Source organism: Neltuma alba, unplaced genomic scaffold, assembly GCF_004799145.2.
Source record: "Neltuma alba isolate B1F8T4 unplaced genomic scaffold, ASM479914v2 tig00004310_pilon, whole genome shotgun sequence".
Lineage (NCBI taxonomy): Eukaryota > Viridiplantae > Streptophyta > Magnoliopsida > Fabales > Fabaceae > Neltuma > Neltuma alba.
This window is the reverse complement of record NW_021633650.1, coordinates 2,791-29,620: the sequence shown is the minus strand read 5'-3', so window position 1 is coordinate 29,620 and position 26,830 is coordinate 2,791. Positions and strand designations below refer to the sequence as shown.

The window sequence follows — 26,830 nt, the reverse complement described above, 5'->3', positions numbered from 1 at the left end:
TTATTTGTAATAAATAGGTGTTATTTTTTCTAAAATATCCTTATTAATTAATCATGTGTATCAACTAGAACTACCATGTAAGGAAACCTTTAACATATGTAACTACTACAAAAGATTACCTTGAAAAATATAGATAAATATGAGAGACAAAGTGAATTGGAGTCTTATATTTAAAATCAAATTGAAAATCAAACTAACCTTTTTATTAAAGACTGAGGCAGTATTATAATTCACTTTCATCTTACATTTGGCTCTAACTTCTTTCCAAATCTGACAACTTCACTTTCATGTAGCAGATGTCTATGGTATGCATCGTCATCTGAGGACAAGGTAGATCAAGGGACATTTCAGTTGAGTTTTTCCTTCCTTTTTACCTAGGATTATATACATAATATGGACCTTTTTTATTTTGACGCCTTGATACATAATATGGACCTACAATTGCTGATCTTCCTATTACTTTCTAGCAACAGTTAAGGAAGTGTCACTTTCCAGCTTCCTGAAGTGTTTTTGATTTCTGGCATTAACATGAATTTCAATAATGGCAAATAAAATTTGTTTTACGTGAATTTTTCCGGGGTTGTGCGTGATTTGTTTAGTTTTAGGAAGCTACGCTTGATGCTTTCATTTTTGTGTTTGAAGATGTACGCTTTGGTTATTCACATTAGTCATATGTAATCGGCAATATTTCTTCTTCCAGTTATTCATATACTGACCTTATACATGAACATGCGAAGAAGAAGCACAATCTTCAAGTGATGTTTGTCAAGCCCCTTAAAATGACAAATAGCAAATTTACTGTTTTTATTTTCATGTTTGGACCTCATCAATTATTTAATTCTTTCTACGGCAATTAAGAATTAAAAATATTGCCAAGAGAAATGTAATTTTCTTTTAAGATGATTTAGCAGCGTTTTTTGCACTTTGTTGCAGTCATTTAACTGCTACATATTTTCTACCGTTGCTTTACTCCCTTTTAACCATCTTAGACGTTTCAAAGTGCCATTTACACTTTTATTTGAGTTTTTCTCTGAAATATTTCCTAGCTCTTACTTGCATAAATCATGGATAAGTCATGGACCAACTTGTCGCATGCGTCCCAACGGAATTTTGTCGGATTAACCTCGTTCATAGAATTTGCTTCTATGTATGCAACTACTGATGGTAAACTTCTTTGTCCATGTCCTAAATGCAATTTCAATAAGTGATACCCACAAGATGTTGTTAGAGACTATTTAATTTTGAAGCCTTTCCCACAAAATTATACAATTTGGTCTTTCCATGGTGAGCAACATGATATGATTACTTAGTCATGTAATTTCCTGAATGGGAGTTGAAGTGGAGGAGTTTGACCCTATCAATGATGCTATGCGTGATGCATTTGGGATTCACGAACACATATCAATCGAAGAAGTACAAGGACCTGAACTAGAGTTCTTAAGAAACAAAACTGCTCAAAGTTTTTTTGATCTCATGGATGATACTGATAAGCCTTTATATCTCGGGTATATAAAGTACTCAAAGCTATCATTCATGGTAAAGCTATATCTTATAAAATACTTATGCGGTATGACAGACAAGGCAATGTCAATGCTCCTAGAATTATTGACAGACGCATTCTCTCATGCGAATTTCCCATCATCATTTTATGAAGCGAAAAAGATTATTAACAAGCTTTGCTTGAACTACATGTGAAAATTGATGCCTACCCAAATGATTTTATGTTATATTACGAAGAGCATGCCAGCAGAGAGACTTGTATAAGGTGCAAGACATCTAGGTAAAAGCCCGCACAGAAGGGGAAAAAGCAGAAGAAGAAACCTACAAAGATTCTAAGGTATTAGTTGCTTTAGTATTTACTTAAATTTTTTTTATAAATTATGTCATTATTAAATTAATCATAATTGTTTTCATTTTCTTTACAAATTATGTCATTAATAAACTAATATAATTGCTTTAATTTTTCTTTAGAAATTATATCATTAATAAGGTAATAATATATTTGCTTTATTATTTTTAAAATTATTTTATTACTTTAGTAATATATTTGTTTCATTGTTTTTTTATAATTATTTTGTTAATTAACTACTATATATTTTCATATTTCAATTTTTAGGCACTTTCCTTTGAAGCCGCGCCTACAGGGAATATATATTTATATGTCATTAAAAATGGCAAAGCATATGCAGTGGCATGATGTTGACAAAAATCCAAACAACAACTTAAGACATCCACAAGATTCTGAGGCATGGAAAGCATTCAACTCAGAGTTTCTAGACTTTGCTGCTAATCCTAGAAATGTCTGACTTTCATTGGTGATCAATGGTTTTAATCCCTTTAGTAACATGAGCACCAATTACAGTATATGGCCTATGGTGTTAATTCTATATAATCTCCCACCTTGGATGTGCATGAAATCGAGCTCTTTTTTGCTGTCCATGATCATTCTTGGGAAGAAAGCACCTGCAGATGATATAGATATCTACCTACAACCATTGATATAGAAATTGATCGAGTTGTGGACTACTGGTATGGAAACTTATGACTCATATGAGAAAAGGCTTTTCAACCTTCGCATAGCATTAATGTAGACAATTAGTGATTTTCCTGGGTTGCGAATATTATCCGGTTGGAACGTACATACGGGGTTGGCTTGTCATGAGTGCAACTTTAACTTTGAACCTGTATGTCTTCCACATAGTCATAAATGGTGCTCCATGCGTCACCGGTGGTCCCTCGATTTGAAGCACAAATTTAGATTGCAACAGAATCGTTTCGATGGTAAACAAGAAAAGAGAGATCCTCCTCTTAATTTATCTGGCATCAATATATTTCAACCGTAAGAGAGTGTTGATGTCGAGTTTGGCAAGATTGACGAAGTTGAATGAGGCAAATGACGTTCTCGTGGCACATGTGATGGTCAGCCACAGTGGCTGAAAAAAAGACAATAATTAAAATCAAAACTTGTTAAAAATGTGTTCACCAAACCTAGTTGTCTACTTACTTAAGAAGGCTTAACGCCGTCAATATGATCAGCTTTTTGTTTTCATTATATAACTATAGTTAGGGTTAAGTTTAAACATGAGTGATTTTTTAATAGGGAAAAGAATGAAAAGAAATCATCCCAACACAACAGGGACCAAACGAATTTTGATTTTTGGTCCTTATACTAAATGCCATTGGCTCAAGCCAAATGATAATATAGAAATAAAAAATTATGATTTGAAACCATAGGAATCAACCCAAATTCAGTCCTACATTTTTAATAAATTCTTCATCAGGATATGATACCTAATTAGAAATTTTTCAATATTGTTGAATGACCAAAATGCTTCTCTTTACTTAAAACCAAAAATTGATTATTTTATCCCTCCCTAGTGGTTTATCATCCCTTCCAGGGAATCAGTTTCCCTGCTCAGCAGAAGATGAGCACTAATAGCTCATCTCTCACTGTACACATTTTATATAAAAAAAGCAGGAGATGTGTTTAAACTTATTGCCAAACCACGTTGTCTCCACTGTGGTTTTAGGGAAAAAAATTTTGTCACATCATTCAGCCCTCATGAGAGAGAAGAATTGACACACTTGACGCTAATTTAGGATAATGAGGTGTTCGACTTTGTACCATCATTTGTGACTAAAGAAGGTGTCGAATGTTAGACATTTGCGAAGTGTGTGAGGTCGAGTACTAGAAGAGGCCGTCAATGCCGGAGGCCATGGAGGGGCTGAAAGTCTAAAACAGGTGAGGAAGAAATTCACAATTCAGGGGTCTGAAATGGGAAAAGGAAATGATGAATGAGATTAGTTAATTAAAACAATGTTTAGCATTAAATGAAAAGGAAATTGCTTCTTGTTTCATATAAAACGGTGCGGACTGGGAAATGAGCTATCGGTGCTTATCTCCCGCTGAGTAGGGAAACTCGTTCCCCCTTCCAAGTGGTTTATCATCTCTTATTATTAGTATTTAGACAAAAGACACAAATAATTTTTCAGTGTTTGAAATTTTGTATACATAACTAAAACGTTCAAAATATTTTGATAAAGCATTTTAAATTACAATATAAGTAGACTTTAAATAAATGTTTTTTTATTTTTACGTTGTAAATATTTATTTTAAGATTTTAAAATATTTTAATTACAAAAAATATTTAATTTTAAATTTGTTGAATCCAACATTGCTAATAAATAAAACTAATGTAGATGATAAGAAATGAAAATAAAAAATATTTATTTAAAGGATACTTATATTTCTAATTTAATATTTTTTATTAAAATATTTAAATGGTTTTGGTTATGTATACAAATTTTAAACAATGTAAAATTATTTATATGTTTTTTGACTAAAAAAGGAATCATTTTGGAGGGGTAAAATAATCAATTTTTTTTTAATTAAAGAGGGACATTTTTGCTATTTAACAACATTCAGAAATTTTTAATTAGACCCCATTGTCTGATTGAGGATTTGTTAACAATGTAGACTTGAATTTGAATTTAGATATTTGGCTGGATTTATTTGGGATTCTCCCAATATTAAATGCAGACAGAAAATGGAGAAAATTGAAAATCAAACAACACACAAAGCTTGAGATAAAGGGAGAGCTAGAAAGGGTTTTTCCATGTCATTTATCGACTCTGCCCCCTGGAAACATCTTCCTGATCGCCCTCAGGGCCATCAAGGGGAGGAAGAAGGGAGATTAGGGACCAATACGGGAGATTGGGGAGCTGAGCCAGAGGAGCAAAGGATGAGGATTGATAGCTGTAGCCTAAAGCAAGCGGGAAACACTGAGGAAGGGGTGACAAGAGGGAAAATGCAGTGCATTGATGTGACTTGAACACAAGGGAACAAAAGACAACACATTACCCTTTCACAATGAAACGTCATGTATTCTTGCTTGCCAGACTTCGATCCATAAGGAAAATGATTGTATTTATTAAATTGAAACTATTGGCATAGCTTGATATTATGTATTTTAACATTTAAAAAATTATAAGTTAAATGGAATGCATTTTTTTTTAAGTATGTTGGATTTTTTTTTATATGTAGCATGGATAGGGCGTCACCCTTGAGCAAAAAAGCCCACCTTTGCCCAACCCAAAATAACAGCTGGGCCTTCTTTAGACAGACAAGACCGCTCATCCAAGCACCGTGCCTTGCCAGGTCCTGTCCATGTGCAGCCTTGGTTAAAAGCTATAGATTAAAAGTGCCCACTACGTTATTGAAAAAGAGGTTAAGAATCATCCAGAAGGTTCCCTCTCACGATGCTGGGAAGATGATGGTGAAGAAACAGCTCGCCTTCCTAAACGCTTCTGAAGATGGGCTGTGCTTCACTGGAGGAAGTTCTTGTACAAAAAAGGAAAAATGGACGGACGTTTGTGTGCTGTTAATTTGAGGTGCAGATTGATCCCATTTTAATATACTAGGGGCAAAATTTTCCCTTAAAATATTTTAGAATGCTAATTGCACCTCTAAAAATTTTTAGAGTGTTGGCTGCACCTTAACTCTATATAATTTTACAATTCAGTCTTTTAAAAGTTCATAATTTAGGCTTCTATAGCGTAATTTTAGCACAACTTTATTTTGACATATCAGCATGTAAGGATATTTTTGTTATTGTCACATGTTTATTTTTATTTAAACTTTCTTCTTATTAATTTTAAAATAAAATATAAAATTATAGTTTCAATTTAATTTTGCCTTTATTTTAATAACATGATGGTGTTAATTCTTTTATTTGAATATATTTTTCGTGACATTATTAGATAAAACGGGTTTAAATTAATTAAGGGTATTATTATCATTATAAATGTCATGCATTTTCTCTCATCTCTTTGGTGCTAGCTAGCACGGAAAGGATTACATGATGCGAAGTAATACTTTACATCATGGAAATACGTGATTCTCCTCTCACCATTCAGGATATTCGAAATGCGCAGTCTTTATCAACTTTAATTAGCTTTCCGAGACACATCAAATGGTTGCGGTGTGCATTCCTTCAAACCTAGCTCTGAATCCTCAATTTCTCTTAATAATGAGGGTTGGGACATTTTCACCTGCAAGCACAAGAGATGGAATCGTCATCATTGTCAAGGAATTATTTCTTATCATGGCACTTCCTTGAAGGAATTCTTATGGAAGAATGAATCTACACCGGGATTACCATTTTTTGGGTAAGTGTTTCCGAGCTTCACTTTACTCGATTCACAGCTCTAGTCTAATGGATGCAGCATCTAATCCAATAATTACTAACCGTCAATTGCATTCAGAAGTTCTTCGTTCGTATTCCGGCAGACCCTTCTCACTTATCCACCATAACTTGCTAGGGAATTTTATCGTTGTTTCAGGACTCCTCACACACGTCCGTCAAAGTTCTTTTCTTAACTGTTTTAATAATTCTATTTGCCCATTAACCTATTGTACTATGTAAAACTCTAGTTTTTTTTTTTAAATACCATTTTTTCTTATTCCCAAAAAAAAATGAAAATGGAAACTTTTGACGTTAAATGAGAGGATGCGTCACTCACAGTAACCACACAGTTACACACACACACACACACACAGAGTAACATGCCACGCAATGAGCCAAAATTATAGTGAGGAGTCCTGATGAAGCCATGAACTGCATTGATTGGAGGGGATAAGATACCAATATAAAATATTAAAATAAAAATATAACATACTATATTCTAAAATACAATTGCTGTGGGAGAGATAATGAGAAAAACAGAGATGTGTGAGAGATAATTAATGAAGTGATATAACATGTAATCAACCGATTCAAAATGTTAATTGGAAAAACATTTGTTAAAATTTCAGACATCATTAAAATATATCTTATAAATGAAACTATGTTTATTTATAAGCCACATCCAGTACGTTTCACAAACCTAAAATTTTATCGAGGGAAAATTGGGGGAAAAAAAGATCTTGGAAATTGAAAAATTGCTTGTAGAGACCTGTTCACAAAAATTGTCATAATTTGCTAATCAATTATTGTCAAAACTAATACTAATGTTGTAACGAGTTCTTATTTGCAATTTTTCTATTTTCAAAGTCTTTTTTTACATTTTTTTTCTTTTATTAACTTTGCCTTAAAATTCTGCAATTCTTTTAACTTTATTCTTGTTTAATATATATTATGTCCATAAGAATAAAATCAAAACAATAATAACTGAAAAGATATTCATATAAAAAATTTAAGAATGTAGCTTATAAATAGAAGCAAGATGAAAGTGAGCATATAAATGGGTTAGGCAAGGAAATGAAAAGGGCATGTGGGTAGATGAGGTAGTGTATAGTGAGTTAATAGTGTTATCGCGATGATCAATCCAATAGAGTTGGGTGACAAGATTTATTATTTTATATTATTATTCCATTAGAGACCATTCTATCATTCTATCATTTTCTTTTGAATAATTTGCAATGCCAATATGTTTTTTTTTCCTTTTTTTATAATGGTCAAATAACAATACATTCATATATAGGATAATGCTTGTACTCAGATTTTTAACATTAAATGAGACTTAAACTAATCTATTGGAGATATTAAACTGATGAAGTTGGCTGCTAAAGATATTAGTTAGTTAAGATCTCAATTAGTTGATTAATTACATGCTTAAGCTCTGTATAAAGAGAGTCCTAGCCTCTTCATAGGTCCTATATTGTGAGTCTACAGTACATAAGCATTTCATGATTATTGCTTCTAGGATTCTCTGTGATCTTGAGCTTTATAAGTTTGAAAGAGAGATCCATCGTGGCCTCACTGAGAAACTGAAGTTCAATGGTTAGCCTTCTTCTTATCCCTCGCTGTTTCGATTCAATCTCGTGATAGAGTTTTAACTTCATGGTATTATATTGCTCATGCACAGCCAAAAAAAAAGATTTGATAAATTTTTATACACACGGAGTAGCGGCACTTTGCAAATTAAACTTTAATACAAACCCTATAATTTAAATCCCTTTTACCAATTAAAATTTTAATGGAAGAACTTTTCCCCAAATTTTCCTAAAATTTAAGCATTTTAGTATTTTTAATTTTTTTAATAACATTAATTATTTATAATTTCTAAGTTTTATTTTAATATTTCTCTTATAATGATCACATCATATGCAAATAATATAAATATATATTATTTAATAAAATTTATGTTTGATTCAATTATTTTACATCTAAACTTTTTTTTTTTTACTTTTTATCGAAATAAATTTCAATTTGTCAAACTGACTTTTTAACAAATATGAGTCCAAACATAAATAACATGACATTTTATAATACTAAATCCCTAAATTTTGACTTAAAATATTTTGAAGAATTTAAGATATTTTCCTTTACCATAGTTTTATTTTATTTTTTTACAAAAAATTATTTGTTTAATGTTTTTATCATATTGGGACAGAAAATTAAGTAATTGGTTAATGTAAACATTAAAAATTGAATGAAAACTTGAACAATTCTGTAAACAAATATATAATCGCTCAAATAAGTTATAAATATTTGCAAGAAAATTTTTTAAAAATTTAAATTATAAGTTTAAATTATTTATATAATGCCCCAAACTCACATAATTTATGTTATATGATAAAAAATGCATTTAAAATTTTTTCTAGCCATTTAAAAGAAACATAAATAAATAAGTTTCAATATGTCGTGAAGAATTAAAATTATATAATTCTATAATATAATCAAAATTAACAAATATTGTAACATATTAAAAGTTTGAAAATACATGCATTATAATTATTTTTGTCGTATAAAAAATTCTTTTTTTGACAGATATAAACGTTTAAATAACGTGTATGTTAAGGAGGGATATTTTTGTCCAAATAAAAGTTTGAAAGTTAAACTTAACGGTCAAGTAATGATTGGATAGATGGAAATAAAATCTCAAACATATAAGGGAAGTTTGTGTAACATAAATTTTAATTTCAAAAGATGTGTATATACATTTTGAAAATAGATGGGAGGTTTTTATAATTTAGGTAAAATAGAGGGGAAGGTCAATGTATTTTACTCTTAAATACTAGTATAATGCTTTCACAAAGAAAGTTAAGATTTCAGCTGGTAGCAAAAGTGAGACTTTGAATCAACTATACTTAGTCAATATCTTCATGCTTTGCTCCATATAATGCATGTGGCCAGGTAAAGTCGCTGTTGTGCAAATCAACAAAGAAGGAAAGAAATCAAACTCCTAGACGCAAAAGCTTTGGGGATGTATATCTCTTAATAAAATAAACCAGTTCAAGCATGTCAAAAGATAATAATAAATCATAATATTTATGTGAAAAACATCGGCTTCTTCACGTGGCTCCCATTGGATTCCTGTTTCAAAAGTTGTACACCAGTTTCCCTTTTCATGTTCCCTTTATGATGGCAGAGGAAAAGTGTCCGAGAGAGTTACATTCTGAAGGAGGCAATAATGTTTCCCTGGTCACAGACATATTTGCTTCGGACGCATATGAATTTATCTATCACTCGCGGCAAGTAGAGCAGGAAAAACGGGCTGAGTCTGTCGGGCCGACCCGTTTAGATACTGAAATTATAAGGGTCGGGTTTGAAATTTTTCTCCTCAAATGGAAAACATGCCCTGAACGGCTAGTCTCGAAGGGCCGAGGGCCAACCCGTTTAGGCCCTTTTATAATTTTTTTTGTTTTTTAAAATTTTTTTAATGTAATTCTAATATTATTAATTTTTTATATTGTTAATAATATTTCAAATATTTAGTTATTATTATCATTTTAAAGTTAAATTTTACAGAATAATTTGATTTATTTAGTTTTAGACAATAATTTATCCAATTAAATTTTTAAAAAATGAGTTAATTTGGACTTTAATAATGATTTGATTTATATTATATGCGTTGATATTTTTAAACTATATATATTTGATAATAGAGTATTTTTATACTTATATAACTTGTGATTCTATAATTTGAATTAGAAATTCATGAGTTTCAACAACAATGTTTCTCACATTAAAGTAAAATAATAGCTAGGTTGCAAAATTTAAAAGTAAAATTCCTATAAAGAAGAAAAATTTGATATTTTTGTTATAAAAGAAAAGCATACTTATGAAGAAGAGTAATTGATTATAATGATGATAAAATTTCAAAAGATTAATGATAGTGTTTATTTATTGCACAATTACACTATGTTGTTATCTTGTTAATGAATGTTCTAGATGTTCTTAAATGTTGATGGATATTTATATATGATGATATTTTGTATTTGTGACTTAATTTTATTCATATTTATGTCTTTTATTAACAATTTCATTGATTTATTTTTATTTTTTTGATTAAAAAAATAAGAAATATAAAAAATAGTATTTTTTTCTTAAACAGGCCAAAAATACAAGGGCCAACCCTAAGGCTGTTAACTTAAAGGCTGGGCCTAACAAATTAGGATATTTTTGAAATTTCGGCTTGGAGGGCCGGTCCTTTTAAGCCCGCCAGTCCTGAAAGGCCGGGCCGGCCCTGATTCCCACCTCTAGCCGCAAGCCACTTCCTTTACTTTCATACTCTTTAACAAATATGATTTCAAAATTCAAATTCTTTTGTTCAGCCCTCTTCTTGCTCTGTCTTCAAAGTTTGAACCTGCAACATTATTGAAGCACTGACGCAGTCGTTGGACAGTTATAGGAAAGTAAAGTGCTTTGTTGTTTTCAATATCTTGGGAAACATGTTTCATTCTGCTGTCTGTATCAGTGACTGGTAGTGTAAGAAGAACATCCTCCTTGTGAAGCCATAATCAGACTAGAAGAATATGAGTTAAGCGGGAGAGCTAGAGGAAGGTCTGCCATTGTTGGCATATGGATCCCTAATTTGCTACAAATCACAAAGATATTCTGATACTAAGTTAGTCATAATATTCTAAATTTTATTGTTATATCTTTAGTAGTTGCACATGTTAAAGGTTTATCAAATTGTAGTTGTAACTCATACACACGATTAGCAAGAGTATTTTAAGAAAGATAACATTGACTTATTACAAAGAGCTAACTAAACTAATTTTTTTAATTTACTCAAATTAGTCAATTAACTCTTATATTAAAAATGGGGGTTAGTATGTTTTTTTTCCCCATTGTATTCTCTGAAATAACGCTTTCATCCTATCTAACCTTTTCTTTTCCTTTTATATATGCTTATTTACTTGCGATTTATTTCATGTTTATTAAATTACTGCGATACGTTCTTATTCTTGTCAATGATCTTCTCTCTTGCTCCCTCTCCCTCTGGTTCAGTCTCTCTAGCTCCCTTATTTTGTTTCATTCTTCTTGCAGGCTAATTAGGTTGTCTCTTTCTCCGTTTCTCCATTCTTATTCTTTCATTTGAAGGAAGTTCACTGGTGTCTTTACTAGCCTTAGGTTTGGGCCTCTCATGGATAATTCCATTCATTGAATTTAAATTTAGTATGTTGGGTTCTCTAACTAGCTTCCTTTAGTTCATCTAAGTCTTAGCTTAGTATATTCTAATTTATTTGCTTTTATGTTGACATTTCGTGGAAAAGGTTGAAAAAAATGTTTGCAAATTGTTTCACAAATTTATTGTTTGTAATTGAATGGTTTTAATTAAAATATATCTGTCTTTTTTTAATTCTAATTTGCAAAGTAGAACAAATTAATTAGTATGTTGGTTTTTTAAGGACTTGTGCTGCTAGATTCTTTTAGTTTATTGGGTTTTAAACTTGGTGTGGATGAATTTTCACTTTTCTTGGATCTCAGTTATGTTTGCTGAGCACATAATAGGTTATGTAAAAATTACAAGATATTTTTTTGGCCAAAACAAATTGCAAAATATTTTTAAAAAATTAAAATTATGCAATGGAAAAATATTTTGTAAACAAGTATGTTATATTCTTTTGATTTTTATTTCAATATATAATGAAAGATGTGAATTAATAAGTTAAAGGGCAAGAGTCCTACGAAAAAGGATGAGTAATTGATAATAAAAAATTATTTTTAATCGCCAAGATCACCATTTTCCAATTGCAATTCCCTTCATATACTTTATCATTCAACAATTCATTCAAAATATTATTAACATTCGATCTTTTTAAAATAAATTAATCTCTTTGCACCAGAATATTCAATGCAGAATAAAAATGGAGAAAAACTGAATAATAAAAATACACAAAGCTCAATATAAATCAAATTAATCACATTACAAATACCATTCATAATTTATATTCAGCTTGTGATATTCTTTATATCATAATTATATATTTTTTTCATTTTTGTATCCACCTAAAGTTAGAAGGCCTTGAAAAATTATATCTGATATCAATTATAAAAATTCTGAAAAAAATGGGTGCCCTTGAGCGTCAAGTGAAGACCATTATTTTCACCATCCTGTGCAAATCTCTTCAGCTTTACTATTCTTAGGTTCATTGTTCATAAACATAAATCATCTCCATCATTATTCATTGCATCATCAGGTCATCAGCTCATGGGAGGGCAATGTCCATAGATTCCCAGAAAAGGAAAAAAAGAGCGAGTCCCACAAGAGGGGATATTACAACAATAAGTTGATAACTCATTATTCAATTCAGGGCTTGTTTGATTATATCTCACATTTGGTTTTTCTTGAACCAATTTTCTACAAGTTTTGAGACCAAAATACCAACAACAAAAAACTTTTCTGTTTGACAATTGTCCTAAGGATCATATCTAAACGCAAAAGAAAAATAAAATCACTGGTATGCTTTCTCAGGTGCAAGTCTATGAGTACAAAATGACCATATCATAAAGTATTTTTCATCTAAATTCAATATTATAAGTTATTTTGTGGTTCATTCAGCGTTCGGATGACACCCTAAAGTATCATTTCTGGTGAGAATTAGAATCATCCAGATTATTTTTATTTTTATTTTTTTCACTACCAGCTATGGCCAAATGAGGTTCAATTCTATGTCAACATTTTCAATCTTATAGTATTTGGTGCACATTAGATATAAGTTCATCAGTAGATTTGCACCTTAATTGTTAAAAAAAAATAATCTGCAAAGGCCATGGTTTCACCTGAGTTTTAATAAGGATTTTGTAATCTTTTTCGCTTTTTATAATCTCAATTTATTTTGTGAAAATTTTATAACTTATTTTTGGCTCAGACATATCCAAACAAATGAAATAACATAATTATGAACTTTATCAGATTCTCCCATAGTTTTAATAATAATAATAAGTTAAATTATTTTTTGCTCAATAATTACATGCACGGGAGGAATTAAAAGTCTTGGTCAATAAACATGAGACTTGAACAGGAGTTTTTACACATATAACACGCAAACGTAGGTTCCACTCCGTCTTTTGGAAAATTCGAAGAATTCCATCAACACATTATTTTAATGAACAAGTCAGTCTAAGAACCTATTGCACGTAATGGACACGCTTACCTGAAGTGATGGGTGATGGGGTCTTAGTTACTGTCTTTTTGAAAATCTTCTCATACAAAATTCTACATTTACTTATGACAATGAAGTTTAGAAAAAGCCAAGTTCTTACAAATCCTAGCCAATCTTATAATATTCATTATATTTTTATCAGGGAGCATCCCAAAAAAATATATAAATTTCAAAATTATAAATAAGTCTTGTTTATTATACTTTAATAACGGTTGACTACATTTGAAAAATAAAGAACAACACATTCTTGTGGTCATTTTTTATTTGAGATTTTAAAATTTTAGAGGTAATGTTTTGAGATCTTTTTCTTTTAATATTGTCAAATAATGTTATTCTTTCTCACCAAAGAATCATATCTAAAAGCAAACAAAAATAAAATCATGGACCTGGTATACTTTTCTCGGATGCAAATCTATGAGTACAAAAATGACAATATCATAAATTATTTTTTTATCTGCATCCAATATTGTGAAGTATGAGTATTTTATAGTTTATTCAGCACTCTAACCACACCTTAAATTATCATTTCAGGTGAGGGTTAGAATAATATAGATTTTTTTTTTTTTTTCCTCACTACCTGCCATGGCCAAATCAGGTTCTATGTCAACATTTTCAGTCTTATAGTATTTGGCGCATATTAGATATAAATTCATGAGTAAATTTGCACCTTAATTATTAAAAGAAATTAATCTACAAAGGCCTATGGTTTCACCTGAGTTTTAATAAGGATTTTGTAATTTTTGCGCTTTTTATCAATTCATCCTTATAGTTTTACCTCATCTCAATTTATTATGTGAAAATTTTATAATTTATTTTTGGCGCAGACATATCCATACAAATGAAATAACATAATTATGAACTTTATAGATTCTCCCATAGTTTTATTAATAATAATAATAATAATAAGTTAAATTATTTTTTGCTCAATAATTACACGCGTGGGAGGAATTAAAAGTCTTGGTCAATAAACATGAGACTTGAACAGGAGTTTTTGCATATATAACACACAAACGTTGGTTCCACTCTATCTCTTGGAAAATTCAAGGAATCCATCAACATATTATTTTAATGAAAAAGTCGGTCTAAGAACCATAATGCACGTAATATTGGACCATAATAATGGTCGACAAGCCACACCCTTGCATGAAATGATGGGTGGTGGGGTCTTAGTTACTGTCTCTTTGAAAATCTTCCCATACAAAATGCTACATTTTCTCATGACAATGAAGCTTGTAAAAAGTCAAGGTCTTGAAAATCCTAGTCATTCTTATAGTATTCGCTATATTTTTACTAAAGATGATCCCAAAAAAATATATTTAAATTTTAAAATTTTAAATCAGTTATATTTATTATATTTTAATAGCAATTGACTACATTTGAAAAAACAAATGATAACATATTTTTGTGGTCATTTTTTATTTGGGATTTAAAAATTTTAGAGGTATTTTTTTAAAAAATTTTCCTTTTTAATATTATAAAATAATATTATTCTTGCTCACCAAAGAACTTGAAGAAAAACACATTTTTATGACAACATAGCCCTACCCACCATCTTCCATTGCCTCCCCTCAACAAAAGTTCAAGAAGTCAGATAGTATATCCATCTCAATTTCAAGAATGCTAAACTCAAAATCAGATTTGTAGGGAGCCAAGGTCTTGCAAAATCCTAGCCAATCTCTTAATATAATACTTTTTATATTTTTAGTTCTTGTAGTTTTGAACCGTGATTTTTTATTCCTATAATTTCCTAAGGACTTAGTATGAGTTTAAAAATGCTAACTTTTAATTAGCACCATTAAGTACAAGAACCAAAACTAAAACTTACCAAAAGGACAATAATTAAAATCAAAACTTGTTAAAAATGTGTTCACCGAATGCACTTGTCTCCTCACTTAAGAAGGCTTAATGTCGTCAATATGATACTACAAAAAAACATGCTTTTAGCGATAGAATTTTTTATTTAGCGACGGAATTAGTGGCAAAATTTGTTCCGTCGCTAATTCCTTTGTCGCTAATTGATTAGCAACAAAAAATTTCGTTGCTAATTACCAGCAGAAATTTTCCGTTACTAATCCTTGACAGAAATTTTCGTTGCTAATTCGTTGCTAACCCGATTTTTAAAAAAATAAAATAAAATGCCACGTGGCACCTCTACCAATTATCACGTCATCATTGGGGACCACCTCCACGTGTCGCTGCCACCTCATCTCTGCTGCCACATCACATGTCACCTTTGCCTGTCACGTGTCGCCACCATAGGAAATTTTCTGTTGCTAATCCTTGATAGAAATTTCAGTCACTAATCGTTGCTAACCCGATTTTTTTAAAAATAAAATAAAATGCCACGTGGCACCTCTACCAATTACTGTGTCATCATTAGGGACCACCTCCACGTGTCGCTGCCACCTCACCTCTGCTGCCACATCACATGTCACCTTTGCCTGCCACGTGTCGCTACCATATAAATTCCCTCCTCAAAGTGACTTCTCTATGGCTCGAACCCAGGACATCCTCTATGCACGCGTGTGGTTTTACCAATTAAGTTGCAATGAACCTATTGACTTATTATGTAAAATTAAATACATATAATATTATTTTACACAAACAATTATATATACATATATTATTAAAAACTAAAAATATACTATATGATAATTTTAATCATAACTATTTTAATAAAAAATAATTTTTAAAAATTTGTTTTACTATTTGTTTTATAATGTTTTATTTTTGGAAAAAATATTTTTAATATGATTTTAATTTCTAACGACACTAATTTTGAATTTTTAATCATAAATAATTTTTTATAAATATTTTTTAAATTTATTTTTTAATTAACATTGATAAGATATACAATTTATTTATATATGTATTATATTTCATTATATTATATTATCCATATGTGTTTTATATATTTGAAGAAAATCATTTAAAATTAGTGAAAAAATCTTTTTTTTTAAAAAATAACTACTATAATAAAATCTAATAAATTATTCTATATAAAAAATTAAATGATTTGAATAGATTATGATAAACAGTATTCCCCTACTTGTATATATATTCTATGTAATTTATTTTCTTAAAATTTTTTGTATATACCATTGATTTTATTTTTGTATTGAAGACCAAAATCAATCTATATCATTAGTATTAATTATATCGTGATTAAATTTATTGTTTAATGATTGAAATTCAAAATTCACTTCAATATTAGTTTGCGTTCATATAAATTCATTTTTTAGTTTTGAATTTCTATTATATATTATATATTTCAATATATTTTACATATGATAAAATTATTTCTTTCTTATATCAATTTGTATAAGAAAGTTATTAATATTCTTATTATATTTTTTTAATTATTATTAATAATCAAGAGGAATTTATTTTAACAAAATATAAACAATTTTTCTAAGAAATTGTCTTTCTATTTTCAGTATATACATAATGATGACATGAGTGATGACGATATCTTCATTTACACCAACTTCACAAATATATCAATTTATTTTATAATAAAAATATTTTTAAATCATTATATTCTTAATTGTTATTATATAAATTTTTGTAAGATTATAATTTAAAATAACGAAATTTAAAATTAGTGCCAAATTAATGACGGAATAGAATTAGCGACGGAATTAGTGACAAAAACTTCTGTAACAAACAATTTAGCGACGGAATTAGCGATGAAAATTTCTAACAAAAAAAATTCTGTTGCGGAATATTTATTGACAGATTTTCTGACAAATTAGCGATGAAATTTAGCTACGGACAGAAATATTAGCGACAAAAAAATTCTGTCGCTAATCCGTCGAAAAAATTAGCGACGGAATTTTCGTTGCAATTCCTCAAAAATTAGTGACGGAATTTATTTCTGTCACAAATTCCGTTGCTAATAAGCTGTATTTTTGTAGTGTGATCAGCGTTCGGTTTTCCCTATATAACCATAGTTAGAGTTAAGTTTAAACATGAGTGATTTTTTAATAGGGAAAAGAATGAAAAGAGATCATCCCCACACAACAGGGACCAAACGAATTTAGATTTTTGGTCCTTATGCTTAATGACATTAGCTCAAGCCAAATGATAATATAGAAATAAAAAATTACAATTTGAAACTATAGGAATCAATCCAAATTCAGGTCTACATTTTTAATAAATTCTTCATCAGGATATGATACCTAATTAGGAATTGTTAAATGTTGTTGAATGACCAGAATGCCTCTCTTTTATTAAAAATAAAAATTGATTATTTTATCTCTCCCTAGTGGTTTATCATTTCTTATTATTAGTATTTAGACAAAAAAGCACATAAATAATTGTTCATGTTTGAAATTTTGTATATATATAACTAAAACATTCAAAACATTTTAATAAACATTTTAAATTACAATATAAGTAGACTTTAAATAAATATTTTTTATTTTTAGGTTGTAAATATTTATTTTAAGATTTTAAAATATTTTAATTTCATGTTATAATTTGTTGAATCCAACATTGCTAATAAATAAAATTAATGTAGATGATAAGAAATGAAAATAAAAAATATTTATTAAAAGGATACTTATATTTCTAATTTAATATTTTTTTTATTAAAATAATTAAATGGTTTTGGTTATATATACAAATTTTAAACAATGTAAAATTATTTATATGTTTTTTGACTCAAAAAATGATCATAAAAGGTAAGGATCACTTGGAAGGGGTAAAATAATAATTTTTTTAATTAAAGAGGGACATTCTTCTCATTTAACAACATTTAGATATTCTTAATTAGACTTCATTGTTTGATTAAGGATTTGTTTAAAAATGTAGGCCTGAATTTGGATTTAGATATTTGGCTGGATTTATTTGGGATTCTCCCACTATTAAATGCATACAGAAAATGGAGAAAATTGAAAATTAAAAAAATACACAAAGCTTGAGATAAATCAAATTATTCACAATGCAAATAGTATTCATAATTTCTAAACAACTTGTGATATTGTTTATATCATAATTATATTTTTTTTTTTGGGTACCACATCCACCTAAAACTAGAAGGACTTGAAAAATTATATCTAATACTCTTCATGTCTTTAATGTAAGATCTAATTAGGCAGTTGGTGTTAGTTATATATGTAAAAGTTATTTCAAATATTTAATAATTTTTTTCTAAATTAACCTTATTGATGTTTCCTTAACAATATAATAATCAAGTAGGAGCGGGAGGAAGGGAATAAGAAAAATGTTTAGGATGTTTTAAAAAATATATATCGTATTAACTAATTTAACTAATATATTTAAATTAATTAATTAGGTTTTATATTTAATTTATTAAAAATGCAGAGCCATGGAGCATCAAGTGATGAAGACCATCATTTTCACCGTATTCTGTTCAAATCTCTCCAGCTTTACTATTCATAGGTTCATTGTTCATAAACATAATTCACCTGCATCATTAGGTCATCAGCTTATAAACAAGGGATACTATGACAATAAGTTGATAACTAATATATTTATGGCTTGTTTGATTATATTCTCAATTTTGTTTTTCTTGAAGCAGTTTTCTATGACAAGTTTTGAGAACAAAAATACCACAAAAAACTGTTGTTTGACAGTTGTACTGAGAATCATATCAAAAAGCAAAAAGGCCAAAAAATCATGGGCCTGATTCCAACACAGAAAGTAAGCCCAAAAAGAATCAGATCTAAGATATGTACACGCATGCATGTATAGGTCGGAGTTGTCATACATGGAAAACTTTAATTAAATGCTCTCACAAGGAAAGTTAAAGATGTCAGCAGTGAAAATATTGAATCAACTATACGCAATGGAATAATTTTTGTAGCCTAAAAACTTTATTTTTCAAACACCCAAAAATGAAAACTTTAACGGCTCAAGAACGAACTCTACTGGTTATGAGTTTCATGCTTCCAGACCTACGTTTTTACCGTTTTCTAGATGTTTTTAATTATTTTCGGTCATCTCCCATGCAGACTACTGTCATATAATAGTTGGAGACAACAACAACAAAAAAGTTGTAACATCCGACAGTCATGGAAGCAAAGGAAAACTATAAATAACACACAATCATCATAGACAACTATCATACTGAATATAAAACAGGATTTGCATAATATTTGAGAGCAAATCTGGAAAAGTGCCAAACCGTAAGGCACACAGGGGGGAAAAAACGAAAACACAGAATTGCATAAAGAAATGAATAGCGGAAAAAATAACGCAGCTCTGATACCAATAAAGGATTTCGGGCGTACCTGGAGTATTCAAAATCTTCAGATAGCCATACGGAGGTCTAGTTACAGTATTGAACTCGGATCTTGGAGACACAGCAAATGCACAAAGAGAAGGTGAAGAAGAGAGAAGAGAGGGAGGAGTCTTGAGAAGAAGAAAAATATTGTGTCTTCAAATGCTATGGTTACAAGTTTAACTTTATGTTTTTCAAAAAAGAAAAACTGCATCCTCCGTAACTATTTCCTCCTTTTTGCAAATCATATAAAAAGGAAAAATTACAGTCAGAGACCCACAAATTTTGCTATTCTCATTAGAACCCCAAATGATAATTGGGCTTGGATCCAATCCACCAAGGGTGGATTGGCCCATTTTCTTACATTTATGGTGGCAGGAGGAAAAGCGTATGAGAGGTTTACATTTCAGAGGAGGCAATAATGTTTCACGTCACAGAGATATTTGCTATATTCTTTTGTTCCGTCCTCTTCTTGCACGGTCTTTAAAGTTCAAACCTGCAACATTATTGAAGCATTGAAGCAGTTGGTAGACATTTATGAAAGTAAAGTGTTTTGTTGTTTTCAATATATATAAATTTTGGTAAACATGTTTCATTCTGTCGCTAAATCAGTGATGTGGTAGTGTAAGAAGAACATGCTCCTTCTTTTCCACTTATTTTACTGCATTGTGAAACCATAATAATCGGATATAGAAGAATCCACAGCTGAGTTGAATCGGAGAGCCAACGGAAGCGACAATCTTGCTAAATCGAACACTTTGAGTTCTTATGATTTTTCATATCATCAGATCTTCATGTTGCAGAGACGTTGAACAAAGTAATAAATAGGTGTTTCCCATGCTCTGTTTCTCTTTGACTCCTCCTATTTGGACTGGATTTTTACTCCCATCTGCATGATTTCTTTTGACCCCTCCTACTATTAGTTGGACATTTGTGTAAAAAAAAACTCCTATCCTAGATAAACTCAGCTTTGGAAATTACTACTTTATGTGCGTGTCATTTGGTAAAGAATGTTGAGCGTATTTTTGTTTTATTTCATCTTCGGGTTCACTTTCTTATGTTTCTCTTCTGCCTCAAAGCTATATTCTTTCTGAGTTTTGACATCTCAAATATCATATCTCGTTAATTTTGGATTTGACCTTTTTAATGTTGATCATATTTCGTTGACCTTTTGGCAAGTTCCTTTTATCTTACATTTGTCTCTCACCTCTTTTCAAATCTGACAACTTCACTTTCTTGCAGCAGATGTCTATGGTAAACTGAACTAGATGCATCATCATCTGAGGTGGATCGATCAAGAGACATTTCCTTTGAGTTTTCCTTCCTTTTTCCATACGATTATATACAATACAGACCATTGCTCATCTCTGAAGCGTGCTTGATTTATTTAGTTCATGAAGTGTTTTATAATTTCCAGCTTCGTAAAATGTGCTTGATTTCTAGCAATAATATTCATTGGTCAGCTTCTCTTCTCCTCCTTCTTGCTTTTGTTTGTTTGTTTGTTTTTTTTTTTTCCTGTTTTTTCCCCCCTTCCATGTACAATCAAATTTCCAAACCCTGTAAGGTTGTGTTTTTTTCCCCCCATCACTAAGTTATGAAAGTAAACTGCTTTGTCGTAAACATGTTCCATTGATCTGTTGGTGCATATTTTTGTTTTTATGGTATGAGATTGGTAACCGTTGTTCTTATGCCTTCTCTCCCTTTTTTGCTTTTTTTCTTATCTCTCATCTTCTCTATTTTGCTTTTTTTTGGTTCTTTAGGTCATGTCTCATCCTTGTCTTTTAAGTTGGCCCTTCTTTAGACAAAGCTCTTTCTATTAATCTTTTTGGTCAACTTTTGATATTGATCTTTAAATCTTTAACTACACTATATGTCTGCTCCAATATCTCATTAACACTTTTCTCTCACTGTGTTCTCTCTCACTCACCCTGTGTGTGTGGGGGGGAGATAGCTCTTTCTATTCAGTCAGAAGTAATGCTTTCATCTTATCTAACCTTTTCTTTTTCTTGTATGCTCATTTACTTGAGATTTATTTCATGTTTATTAAATTACTGCAATATGTTCTTATTCATGTCAATGATCATCTCTTTGGTTCAGTCTCTCTAGCTCCCTCATTCTGTTTCATTCTTCCTGCAGGTTAATTAGTTTGTCTCTTTTTCCATTTCTCCTGATTTTCTGTTGCATTCTTATTCTCTCATTGAAGCAAGCTCGCTGGTTTCTTTACTAGCCTCAGGTTTGGGCCTCTCATGGGTAATTACCTTTATTGAATTTAAATTTAGTATATTGGGTTCTCTGACTAGGTTCTTGTAGTTAGTTCATCTAATTCTAAGCTTAGTATATTCTAATTTATTTGCTTTTATGCGGACATTTTGTGGAGCGGGTTGAAAAAAAGTTTGCAAAGTTTTTGACAAGTTTATTGCTTTTAATTGAATGTTTTTCATTAAAATATATCTGTCTTTTTTATTTTTATTTTGCAAAATAGAACCAATTAATTAGTATGTTGGGTTCTTAAGGACTTGTGCTGCTAGTTTCTTTTAGTCTATTGGGCTCTAAACTTGATATGGATGACTTTTCATTTTTCTTGGATCTTAGTTATGTTCGTTAAGCACACTTTGAGAGGTTCTTTGACAAAATTAACAACATTAGAAAATTGAATTCAAATTTAAAAGATTAAATTAAAAACAAAGAAATTAAAAATAAGAAATTGAAACAAAATACTATTATATTTATATGATTTTTTTGCACATGTTTAATGGAAATCAATTTTTCAATATTAACACTAGCGGGGGATATAATTAGTTTAAAATTAAATAATGCACTGATAAAATTAATGATGCATATGTTACCAACCAATATTGATGTATTCTTTTCTTCCGCCATTAAATAATTAGCTGAATAAAATTGTTTGCTTGCTAAAAGATATAATTTTTTTAATGATTGTGCTCCATGTAATTGCATGTTTTGAAATGGTAAACGTAAAATTCATCATTATTAATGCTTTATAAAGACAACCCGTCCTTCTCAAAAAGAAAAAAAACGAAACTCATTGGACTATCGTATTTAGTATTTACTTAGAGTCATTATATATAGTTTTTAAAACATATACATATATTTGCACATTATATATTCACTCAAAGACGTGATCCATTTTCGCAATCATAACAAGAAATATTGAAGAAAAAAATAACAAGGGGCATTATATTTACGTTTTATTAGCCCATTGAAGCGCTGATATAATTGACCGATGTTAATTATTTTATTCAAATAAAGAGAGTAATTTTTATTTAGTACTCGTATCTTATGTATTAATCTTTGTTAACATATTAATGTTCTATTAACAATTAATTTGCGCATGATGTTATTACGTATTAATTCCAGCAAGTATGTTTTTCTAACAATTTATGTAAATATTTGACTGATATAACTAGTCTTACTTTTGAGAACCAATTAAAATCTATTGTTAAATTTAAAATATAAAAAAAAATGTAAACATGTAAATGTCATTCAGTCCTCTATATAATTCGAAATATGCTTGTATATAGTCAGATTTACGAATTTTTGTGACGAATCCTCTTTGTCACAAGCATATATGTCTTCTACAAATTATCACAAACCCAAGTTATTAACTTGTATAAGTATTAATTAAGATCCGTTTTTGAATATCATGAAGCACCTCTTTTTCTTTTCCTGTTGCAGTTTAAGCGGCAAGAAGTATCCCCCTTCTTGTACCCTTGAATCCACGAGCAACGGTAGAAGACCAAGAAATCACCGAGTCACCTTGAATCTAAGCCATAGGTTTAGTAGGGTAAGTTATTTATTTGTATGATATCTGACCGTCTGATCTGTTTACTTGGATGAGGATATGCATGTTGGTGGTTCTCATTCCACAGGTGATATCTGCTATTGTGTTTATCTCTTTCTAGTTACGCGGATTGTATGGTTGTAGAAACTATCAATTTCATAATCTTTTTGTGTAATTGATCCCAAATACCTGAACTTTTTTACTCGTGGGATGACCTGATCTCTTGGTTTAAGCTCTCGTGGCGCTCTTTGAATGCGGCAGCACCGGTGTCCTGACGGTGTGTACATCGCCGATAAGGTCCTCCAGTGACGTATCAGAAACTCAGCTGGTCCAGGGAGACATAAGCTACAGCGTGACGGGTCTGAGCGCGGCGCGTGTGAGCAATGAGATTATCATCTTCGCTACAGTGATGCTTCCTGACGGAACGGAGTCCTTTGTCCATGTTTGGCAAGAAGGCCCTCTGGCTGGTTCGACGCCTCAACGACATGAACTCAGCTCTGAGCATACTGATTCGAAGGAGGCGTTGGATCTGGTTTCTGGTGTGACTCAAGCCGCTCCAAGTGGCAATGATCTCAGGAGGAAAAGGAATGTAAGTAAGAAATTTTGTTCGAATTTAGTTCAAATTTGGCTCAATTTGAGTTGGGCACTATTAAACAGGCTTGTTTATTTAAAGAAAATAGAATGAAATAGAAAATCTAAAATTTTTGAGATTCTATATAATTTAAATAAAACCATGTATGATAATGATGCATTTGAAAGCTACTCTTAAAATAATGTTTGATATTTGGCATAGAAGGTATATTTTATTACTCGATAAAATATTATCATTTAATAATATTTGAAGTGTAAAAAGAAAATAACACACAATCTTGGGATTTCTTCAACCAGTTGGTAAAGACTCTTAAGTTGAGCTGTGGGTTTTATACCGATTGTTGCAGGGATGGTGTAGAAAGTGCAGCCGATGGTATTTTCCTAAATAAGATGTGGGATTATTAACTTTTTTACACCGGTTCTATTCGCAGCCTGTGTTGAGAACACTAATAACTCTCAGTCAATTCGCTTTTTAGCCGCAATTTGTGGCTAAATGCCTTCCTATTAGTTTGCAAAATCCCAACTAGTCCTTCCAACTTGCTGCTCCTGCAGGCAAGACAACTATAATTGTGACCATTAGTTCTCGTTTTACAAGGTGGTCAAGACAGAAACTAGTTTGATTGGAAGTGGGATCCATGTATTACACGAAATCTGGAGCAAAGTTTTAGTATTTAACACTAATAAATAGTGTAATTTCTTTTCTTATATATATTGATATTAATGATGTGGTAATGGAAAGCATGTTATTAACGTGTGGTGGGAAATGATGATGATGAATAGGTGCATGGAGTGCTGAACGCAGTGAGCTGGGGGACGATGCTGCCAACAAGAGCCATACTAGCAAGATACTTGAAAGTGTTCAAATCAGCTGATCCTGCTTGGTTTTACCTTCACGCCATTTGCCAAACCTCTGCCTACATTGTCGGTGTTGGTGGCTAGGCCCATGGTCTCAAACTCGGCCATGACTCTGTTGCTGTTGAGTATGACACCCATAGAGCTGTTGGCTTCACCCTCTTCTGCCTTGCAACTCTTCAGGTATGTATCATTTCCTATAAAATAAAGATGAAAACTGATGTCCTGTTTGGTCGTTAGAAAGGATAGGAATGGAATGGGACATAATGGGGGTGGCGGAGAATGGAATTGACCAAAATGATAATGACCACAGATACATTTTAAGAAGAGAGCAATGAAATATTCCTTCCAGTCCTAAATATAGAGCTAGTGAAAGGCTTTATTCTGGTCCTAAATGTAATATCTCAATTCATTTTGTCTTTTAAATTTGTACTTTCTTTCCCAAACTATCTTTGTTATTGCACATATCAAAAGAATTTCTATCAAGGAGTAGTTCAAATGCTTATTAAATAGTACTACCTCCAATCTTTAATATAAGATGTTGTTTGACTTTTATTTGGATTCTAAATATAAGATTCCAATCCACTTTGTCTCTCATATTTATGTATTTTTTTAAGATAGTTCTTCTAACAATAGTAGTTAAGCCAATACACTTAATTAGCAAGGATATTTTAGGAAAGACAACACATATTTATTACAAATAACTAACTTAACTTATTTCCTTAATCTCTTTAAATTAGTCAACTAGCTCTTATAATTAGGACCAAAGATAGTATATTTTAAGAAACCATTACATATTTTTTTTATAAATAATTAGCTCAACTAATTTCTTTAATCTCTACAATTAGTTATCTACCTCCTACATTTGGACTAGAGAGAATAACAGAGAGGTGGGAATAAGCATCAACACGTATAAGGTCATGAATCCTAAGGAATGATGAAGAGATTATTCCTCTAGTTAAATTCCCAAAAATTACATTGGAATCCCAAGAAGTTGAAGCAAACAGGACCTTAATGATACAGGTGTTTGCTCCAGATAATTTGGAAACTGAAGAAAAGGCTCTATAATTTCAACCAAAAAACTAAAGAAAATTTATGTGCTTTATTTAGAATAAATAAAATTAAAAAAAAAATCTCAACCTCATGAGAGGTAGAAAACGTACTCCGATTATGTTCTAGTTGTGGATAACTTCTCTGAATACATATTATAATGGTACTGAGAGAAACCTGCTCAATTGAATACAGGTGTTTGCTCTGTTTTTTAGGCCAAAAAAGGATCATAAATATAGAATCTTCTGGAATTTCTACCACTACTTGGTGGGATATGCCACAATAATCTCGTGCGTCTCACCCCATCCTAGTTGGCTCTATTTGACCCTGCGTCTCTCGCCTTCACCTTACATATAGTCTCTGCTCCTTCTCTGTTCTGTAATTTGCATTTGCTCTTTAAAAATCCTCAATATTTTTCACTTTAGCAACACTCTGATTAGGATCCTCAATTTCTTCATGTTCCTCTTCGCTCTTTCCGTTCTTTGAGTTGGTATTTGGCTGGGCAAACACTTCTCCCTTTAGCTTGCCAACATGATTAAAGTTTGTGTTTTTAATAATTTGTTCATGAGATATTACCAAAAAAAAATTGTATGAGTTGTGGGGGTTCTTCCATTTGTTTCCAGTCAATATCAAAATTGAACAGAGATTGAATGAAATGATTATGTAGGAAAGAGGGTCCTTTTGCTGGAACCTCATATTGGGATTGAGATTCATCTTTTATAGACACACCACTACATGAGCAGACTCTTTTCTTTTCATAGTAAAATAGCATTGCGGTGTGGGCTCAAACTACTTTTCATATGAAATAATTTGTGTGGTTTTGCAATTTCTCGAATGGCCTCGTCAAAGTTAATGAGAGAATGTGATTCCTCTGCAAGTTGAGCTTAGAGAT

General features: G+C 30.8%; 1 pseudogene; it reads left to right on the top strand.

Annotated features, from left to right (window-relative positions):
• Positions 1 to 1,326: 1,326 nt before the first annotated feature.
• LOC114744269 (cytochrome b561 and DOMON domain-containing protein At5g47530-like) lies at positions 1,327 to 26,295 on the top strand (annotated as a pseudogene).
• The last annotated feature ends 535 nt before the right edge of the window (positions 26,296 to 26,830 follow it).